The sequence below is a fragment of the Rhinichthys klamathensis genome, unplaced genomic scaffold (assembly GCF_029890125.1).
Source record: "Rhinichthys klamathensis goyatoka isolate OS25496 unplaced genomic scaffold, OSU_Roscu_1.1 h1tg000343l_1, whole genome shotgun sequence".
NCBI classification, from domain to species: Eukaryota; Metazoa; Chordata; class Actinopteri; order Cypriniformes; family Leuciscidae; genus Rhinichthys; species Rhinichthys klamathensis.
This window is the reverse complement of record NW_026606857.1, coordinates 873,536-881,664: the sequence shown is the minus strand read 5'-3', so window position 1 is coordinate 881,664 and position 8,129 is coordinate 873,536.

Below are 8,129 nucleotides of genomic sequence, written 5' to 3'. Positions count from 1 at the left end.
CACCCGAAGGGGCGTCTCCATCTTGGCCACCCGAAGGGGTGGCTCCGCCCTGGCAGCCTGCACAGCCTGCTCCGCCCAGGACCCCTGCACAGCCTACTCCGCCCTGGAGGCTTCCTGCTCCGGATAGGCCACGCCTTTATCAGCCTCCATGACCCCCACCCTTATTAAAGTTATATGGCGCAAGGTCGCGCCTTTTTTTGCAGGGGGCGTTATGCTACATGTATGTCCTGTGTTTCCCCCTGCTTTGTGTTTTTGGTTCAGTCCTGTTTCCCAGTTTTCCCGCTCCTAGTTAGTCTTCAGTTATAGCACCTGTGTCTTATCATCATTTCTCTCACCTGTGTCTTCATCATGTTCCTTTGTTCACCCTTGTATTTATACCCTGTGCTCTCCCTCATTCTTTGTCGGTTCTCGTTTATGTATAACGTGTTTTTTTGTGTCTCCTATGTTTTTGAAGATTAAATTCCTGTTTCCAGTTATTCCTCTTCTCCTCGTGCTTCCTGGTTACCACGCAACCGTAACAATATATGTATACAGTGATAGGCGTTGTATTCCTATAGGTAGACGTGGATCAGCTGAGAGTCAGCTGATGCGAGCTTGACTAACGTGACCTGCCAGAACTGACGCTACGCTTAATTTTCACCAAATATGGTCACTTAAATGGCTTCATTTTTTTCATAACCCTTATGAATGTGTTGTGAGTGATAACATTCTGTAGTGGAAGTGACAGTGATGAGATTTGCATTTTATATAGGCCTATCCTAAATACACAATATTAAATATTTCCCCAGTTTTTGAATAATTTGTTTATATTTCAGCTTGATTGGGAATAAAAAAAATAATATACTGCTCACAAGCAGTGTTATCATTAACTAAAATGAAAACTATTAAAATACATCAAATCAAATAAATACAGTAGGATATATAAGAGTGAGAGCCCTCAGAGCAACCCGAGGACAGGCGCCGTGCTCAAGGGCATGATGGCAATTACTCATGGACCACTCCACAATAGCTTCAAACCTCTCCAACAATAAATATAGCAATTTGCTTTCTCTCACTCACAAAACATTCACTGGGGAACTTGTGGGCTGATGGGCTGGATGTTACGTGTAGCCTGTTTTGGTTTTATTTTCTCGGTTCTCTTCCCGTTTTGTGAATTAGTTCCCATGGTTCTTAATTAGTTAACACCTGTTCCGTTTCAGTTAATCATCCCTAGTGTATTTAAGTCCTCAGTTTCCTATTCCATTGTCTAGTATCGTTGATTTTTTGTGGTTGTTTTACATTAGTCTCCAGCGATCTCCTGAGTTTTAGTTTGTGAATTATAATAAAGAGTATTATGTTTGTACTTCTTCGTCATGCACTTTCTATCAGCATTTGGGAACGTAGCGGGCACCAATGATTTAAACATTTTGTGGGCAGATGATTACTGCATTTTCACAATTTTTTATTTTTATCCCGCAAGGTGGGTAAAGTGTGCTATTATAAACGGGCTAAAAATGACAGAGCGAGAGAGAGCAAGTCCTAAGAACTAGGATAGCATGACAGATGGAGTTGAGACAGTCCCTCTCTAATGCTGGACAGGGCACATTGACAGTCCTCATTAGAAGTCTGCAATCTGGACAGCACATCAACACTAGATCATTAAAAACCAGCCCTCAGTCCACATGCTCACTTACATCACAAGTACCTACAGAAGGCCCGTGTAAATTATTCACGATGATAAATACTCTCTGAGGATGACACGAAGCAAAGGAAATTATCACAATCTCCTGAAAATCACCTTCAGGCAAAACTTGTTCATGACTGGAAGCAGCAGGTAATGACACAGCAGAGGAAAGGACCTGAATGAGACACCTGTTCTAATTAAACATCCCTTCCCCAGGCTCTAAAATGAAAGACGGTGGTCACCACATCTGCCCATCAACTTCAAACCACGCTGGGCACCTAATGAAGCATGCTGACCACCGCACATCTGTCCCACTGTTTCCACAAACACTCAGTGCACTCTGGGAAATGTAGTTCATACATGACCTATGACCATCTGCGGGATGAAATATTCTCTGCGCTGTCAAAATCAAGGTGACTTTGAAGATGGCCCAAAGCCAATTTTACTTCCTTATGTTAATCGAAGAATTCGGTTTTATTGAGCTATTAAAATCTCTGTGAATGTCAGGGGAAGAACAGAGGATGACTCACTGAAATTCAGCGCTCTCCTGCGGGGGTCTTTGGCTGGGGAGGGGGCTGTCAGAGGGGAAAGGAGAGCATCTGTTCTCAGAACTCAGGACATTATGTAGGTGGAGGAAGAGGGATTGTGGGTAATGATTGTGGAGAGGATTTTGGAGAGAGCGGTTTCTCAGATTCATATATTGGGCTTCATGAGGATTTGATGATTCCAGCCAGGTTCATTACACTTAATGAGATCTAGTTCCCTCTTAACAGCTCATTGGAATTCCAAAGTTCAGGGCAGCATCCATCATCCCAAAAATGCAGTATGTTTTGAAACTCTTACTAATATCTTCTCAAACTGAATTACTAGGAAATTAACCCACCAATACTGCCCTACAAAGCAAAAAGGCAGTAACTGCATTTTTGGTCAAAAATGAGTTATTATCATTTTCATGACATTCAAGGCATCCTTTGTTATGTGACAAAACATCTTATCTCAAATGTGTGTCGTTTTGGAGAAAAATGGAAGTCGTTTGTACAGTAACTGCAAAAAACCCTAGTAAAACAAAGCAAGAGTACAGTAACATCCATTACTGTATTCTTGTTATGTTTTACCTAACAAAAAATAACCGTGTTTCTGAGCAGTGTAGTTACTGTTGCCATGGTGAACACACAGCTGATTTTCGGGCATCCTCACGGGACGATTTTAACATTTGCGATTTCACCCTTCCAACTTCCCCTACCAAACTACCCCCCTCCCCTGAAAGAATGAAAAAAATATATTCCAGAAAGAAAAAAAAAGGTGCAAGAGCTCCATGTAGTAACTTTAGCGGTTAGGCTACTATGATTTTCGCGATATAGCAGTTCAGTACACTTGAAATTAAATCGTGATAGACTACTGTGTGAATATTAAACCGCAATAATAGTACTATTTAAATACAAATCCTACATGTTCTGTGAATAAATGGTGCAGTCGACGCGCAGTTCTCTTACGAGAGGTTCTCTCGTATTGCGTAAGTTTAGCTTACGCTACGGGAAAGATTCATCTTCTCGAGATATTGAAGCCAAAAAATTATCCTTAATTTTGTATTCATTGTCAACGCAGTGCAGCAGCTGGCAGACCTAGAGCAGGCCATCTCGCGTGCTCATTGGCTGCCCTGCTGGCATCTGCTGCAGCCTACCAGTGCGCCCCGCGTGACGTCACGCCCAATGAAGGGCGCTCGCGCCTTCATAGCGTCACAGCCCGCCAGAATGGGCGTGCCTTAGCGTATAAAAGCAGGGGCTGTAGGCTGACTTCCCTGATTTTTCGACTCTTCAGCGAGCCTGTGGCCACTGCGACGCGCTCGCCGGAGAACCTCCCTCGAGCCTTGCTCTCGCCTTCCCCGCTTCTCTTCACCGACGCGCAGCTGCCGCTCACGAGCCTCACTGCCGTCGCGTCTGAGGATGAGGTTGAGGGACACGCCACAAGGGACTGCTGTTCTAACCGCAGCTAGCTTCCTTTACGTTACAAGGAAGCTACCGCGCCCACCATAGAAGCAGTCACTCCGCCCTTTGTGGGACCGCGCAGTGATAAGGGCCGTTCCCAAAGGCAGCCGGAGCCTGTAGCCACAGCGACGCGCTCGCCGGAAAGCCTCCCTCGAGCCTCGCTTTTCACCTTCCCCGCCTCCCTTCACCGACGCGCAGCTGCCGCTCACGAGCCTCACTGCCGTCGCGTCTGAGGATGAGGTCGAGGGACACGCTATGGACTGCTGTTCTAACCGCGGCTAGCTTCCTTTACGTTACAAGGAAGCTGCCGCGCGCACTCTTATCTGCTCGCGCTACTTAAGCTTTCGTAGTTTCCCCCGTGGCTCAGTGGCTAAACTCAAAGCTTTCGCGCCAGAGACCCGTGTTCGATCCCGGCTCTCGCAGCAGAAAAAATTTATGCAGCTCTCCTCTATGAGCTCGCGACCAGCTTTCTTTCGTACAGAAAGCGAGCGCGCGCCCCCGAGCGCATGCGTCACCGGCGAAGGAAGGAGAGAGTGTGGTTTTTTGTCCCGCCGAGGCCTGACAAACCCCCTCTTTTTTCTCAAACATTCTCCAGCTCCTCCTAGTTTGAGCGGCTGGTAATGTCTATACTGCAGTAGAGAGCCTGTTATAACACGCACGCCTGCAGACAATGCCGACACGCACACGAAAACTGTGATGACGCTCTCTCTCTTATCTGCTCGCGCCAACTAAAGCTTATGTTGTTTCCCCTGTGGCTCAAGGGCTAAACCTTAAGCTTTTGCCCCGGAGACCCGTGTTCGATTCCGGCTCCCGCAGCAGATAAAATTTATGCGGCTCTCCTCAGCGAGCCGCCGTATTCAAGTTTATTTCCCTGTCAGTCCCCTTCAATCAGGCTACTGCAGTGGTCCATTTAGCAGCCTACGAGCCGGCTCATTTGCCCTCTCGCCTGCACACATACGCCGTTCTCTTACGAGAGGTTCTCTCGTATTGCGTAAGTTTAGCTTACGCTACGGGAAAGATTCATCTTCTCGAGATATTGAAGCCAAAAAATTATCCTTAATTTTGTATTCATTGTCAACGCAGTGCAGCAGCTAGCAGACCTAGAGCAGGCCAACTCGCGTGCTTATTGGCTGCCCTGCATGCATCTGCTGCAGCCTACCAGTGAGCCCCGCGTGACGTCACGCCCAATGAAGGGCGCTCGCGCCTTCATAGCGTCACAGCCCGCCAGAATGGGCGTGGCTTAGCGTATATAAGAAGGGGCTGTAGGCTGAATTCCCTGATTTTTCTACTCTTCAGCGAGCTCTCCGCATCGCTGGATCAGAGAGAAGCCACCGCCGCCGTCGAACAGCGAACAGCCAGCTTAGGACAGCGCTGAGGAAGCCGGCCGTCTTCGCCACCTTCAGCCATCCGTGCGAGCTACGCTATCCGGCGACGTATCCTTTTACATTGCATTTTCTAAAGTATTTCTAAAAGAGCGCGAGCGTCTTTTTAAAGATGCCTCGCACTTCCTGCGGCTCGTGCAGAGCCCCGCTCAGCGTTGGAGACCGCCACGTGATTTGCGCTCTCTGCCTGGGCCTGGAACATGCAGAGCTCGCCCTCGCGTCCGGGGGCTGCGAGTTCTGCGAAGCGCTTCCGCTGTCGACCCTACGGGCTCGACTCGAAGTCTTCAACCCGGATGCAGCCGCTCCGCCCTCCGGGGGACCGCGCAGGAAGAAGCGCCGTTCCGTGAGGCAGCCGGAGCCCGTGGCCACAGCGACGCGCTCGCCGGAGGATCTTCCTCGAGCCCCGACACGCAGCTGCCGCTCACGAGCCTCACTGCCGTCGCGTCTGAGGAGGAGGCCGAGGAACACGCCACGAGAGACTGCTGCTCCATCCTGGCATCGGACAGCGAGGAATGGTCGCTTCACTCCGGCTCCTCGTCGATCCAGGAATCCAGCCGTTCCCGCGCTGGAGCTGACGCGGAACTTATGCACCTGCTGACGCAGGCCGTCGACCGCCTCGGGCTCGAGTGGTCGGTGCCGAAGGAACCCGCGCCGAACAGGCTCGACGGCTGTTTCCTTCAAAGTCGCCGCCGTGCAGCTTCAACGAGCAGGCCCGCTCCATTCCTGCCGGAAATTCATACGGAGCTGACGAAGTCCTGGAATGCACCATTCTCCGAGACTTCAGTCCCAGGCCTCCGCGTCGCTCTCCCAAGTGGACGGCGCCGCCGAGAAAGGGTACACGGCTATTCCCCCTGTGGAAGAAACGGTCGCAGCGCACCTTTGCCCGCCCTCCGCGAGATGGCGGTCTCGGTCAGCCCTCCCGTCTAAAGCCTGCAGAGCCACGTCCGCCTTGGTCGGCCGCGCATATGCCGCCTCCGGCCAGGCCGCGTCTGCTTTCCACTCCATGGCTGTGTTACAGATCCTGCAAGCCGACCTCCTCCGTGAATGGGACGAGAAGGGCCGGGATCCAGCTGCGGTTACAGATCTGAGAAGCGCGGCGGATCTCTCTCTCCGCGCCACCAAAACCGCAGCTCAAGCTATCGGACGAGCCATGGCCGCGTTGACTGTAACAGAGAGGCATCTCTGGTTGACGCTCGCGGATATGAGGGAAACTGAGCGAGCCACCTTCCTGAACGCGCCGCTCTCCCCCACTGGTCTCTTCGGCCCAGCGGTTAACGGGATCGTTGACCGTTTCTCTGAAGTACAGAAGACCACGCAGGCCATGAAGCTCTTCCTGCCGCGACGCTCGAGCTCCGCTACAGGCCGCTCTCGCGAGAAACTAAGCCAGCCTCCTGTACGAGCTAACACCCAGCGTCCAGCACAGCCCCAGCCTTCGCAGCGACGTCAGGGCGGCCGCCCTAGGTCGCGCTCAGACAGCCGTCACAGACCGCCGCCCCCCAGGGGGCCTCGGCAGAAGATCACGCTGAAGTCTGAGCACGCGAATTCCTCCTAACAAAGAGAGAGAAAAGACGCGCGTGTCCCGCCGCGGCCGGACCGCCGTCAAAGCTTATTTCCCTGTCAGTCCCCTTCAGCCAGGCTACTGCAGTGGTTCATTTAGCAGCCAACGAGCCGGTTTGTCCACCCTCTCGCCTGCACACAAACGCCGTTTTCACGGCGACCCAGAGAAATCTCAAAAAGAGTATTATGTCTGGTCCGGCTCTCGCCGTCAGTGTTTTAAGTGTAGTGAAAGTGCCCACCCCCCAGTGTTCACCCCTACACACAAGCACATCAAATCTCGTCACAGCGTGACGTCACGCGGGGCTCACTGGTAGGCTGCAGCAGATGCCAGCAGGGCAGCCAATGAGCACGCGAGATGGCCTGCTCTAGGTCTGCTAGCTGCTGCACTGCGTTGACAATGAATACAAAATTAAGGATAATTTTTTGGCTTCAATATCTCGAGAAGATGAATCTTTCCCGTAGCGTAAGCTAAACTTACGCAATACTCGTTCCCTCTCTAGAGAGAACCGAGGTTACGTTAGTAACCGAGTATCGTTTTCACGGCGACCCAGAGAAAATCTCAAGAGTATAATGTCTGGTCCGGCTTACGCCGTTGGTGTTTTAAGTGTAGTGAAAGTGCCCACGCCCCAGTGTTCACCCCTACACACAAGCACATCAAATCTCGTGTCACTCACAGAGCACACTCTCATAAAGCGCAGAAAAGCCGCTCGAGTGTTGAATATAAGGAATGTGTCCACAGGTCTGTGCCCACTATCTGCCCGCTCTGTTACACGGTCAATAAAACAGGTTATGAATGTAAGTCTCGTGCACGCCGGAGAGCGTTCACGCTTACTGACACAGACCTCCCCCCGGGCGCCGCCCGCGCGTTTAAATGTTATCACAAAACGCAGGGCATTGATAAGACGCTCCCCATCCGTTATGATCGGGGCGTCAAATACACTTGTAAGTCTCGTGCCCGCGCACACGCGCTCACGCTTACAGAAAGCTTTTCCACCCAAAGCGCTGCTTGCGCGTCAAAAAGTGAGAATAAAATGCTCCCCATCCCTTATGATTGGGACACCTCACATAAATCAGACGGTCTCGGCTTTCAGCGAGCAGCCATTGCCCAGAACAGAGAGCGCGCGCGCCGCGCTTTCGGCTCCGGCTCAGTTTCACAAGCCCGCAAATGGCGGCGATCTGAACCCGGAGGCCATTCGCCCCCTAGCGGCTCACATAGCTGCGTGGGAAACTTTTCCAGGGATTTCAGAATGGGTTCTGAGCACAATAAGCAGGGCTATACACTTCAATTCATTCGCCGTCCCCCGCGCTTTCGAGCCCGGACCGCGACGATAGTGAATGCGGAATTAGCACACCTACTTCACGCCGAAATAGCAAAGCTGCTGTGCAAAGGGGCTATAGAAAAGGTGCCGCCTTCTCTGAGCGAGTCAGGCTTTTACAGCCGTTATTTTCTCGTATCCAAGAAGGACGGAGCCTTCAGACCTATCCTAGATCTGAGACATTTGAACAAAGTGCTTATGAGAAGACCGTTCAAAATGCTTACGA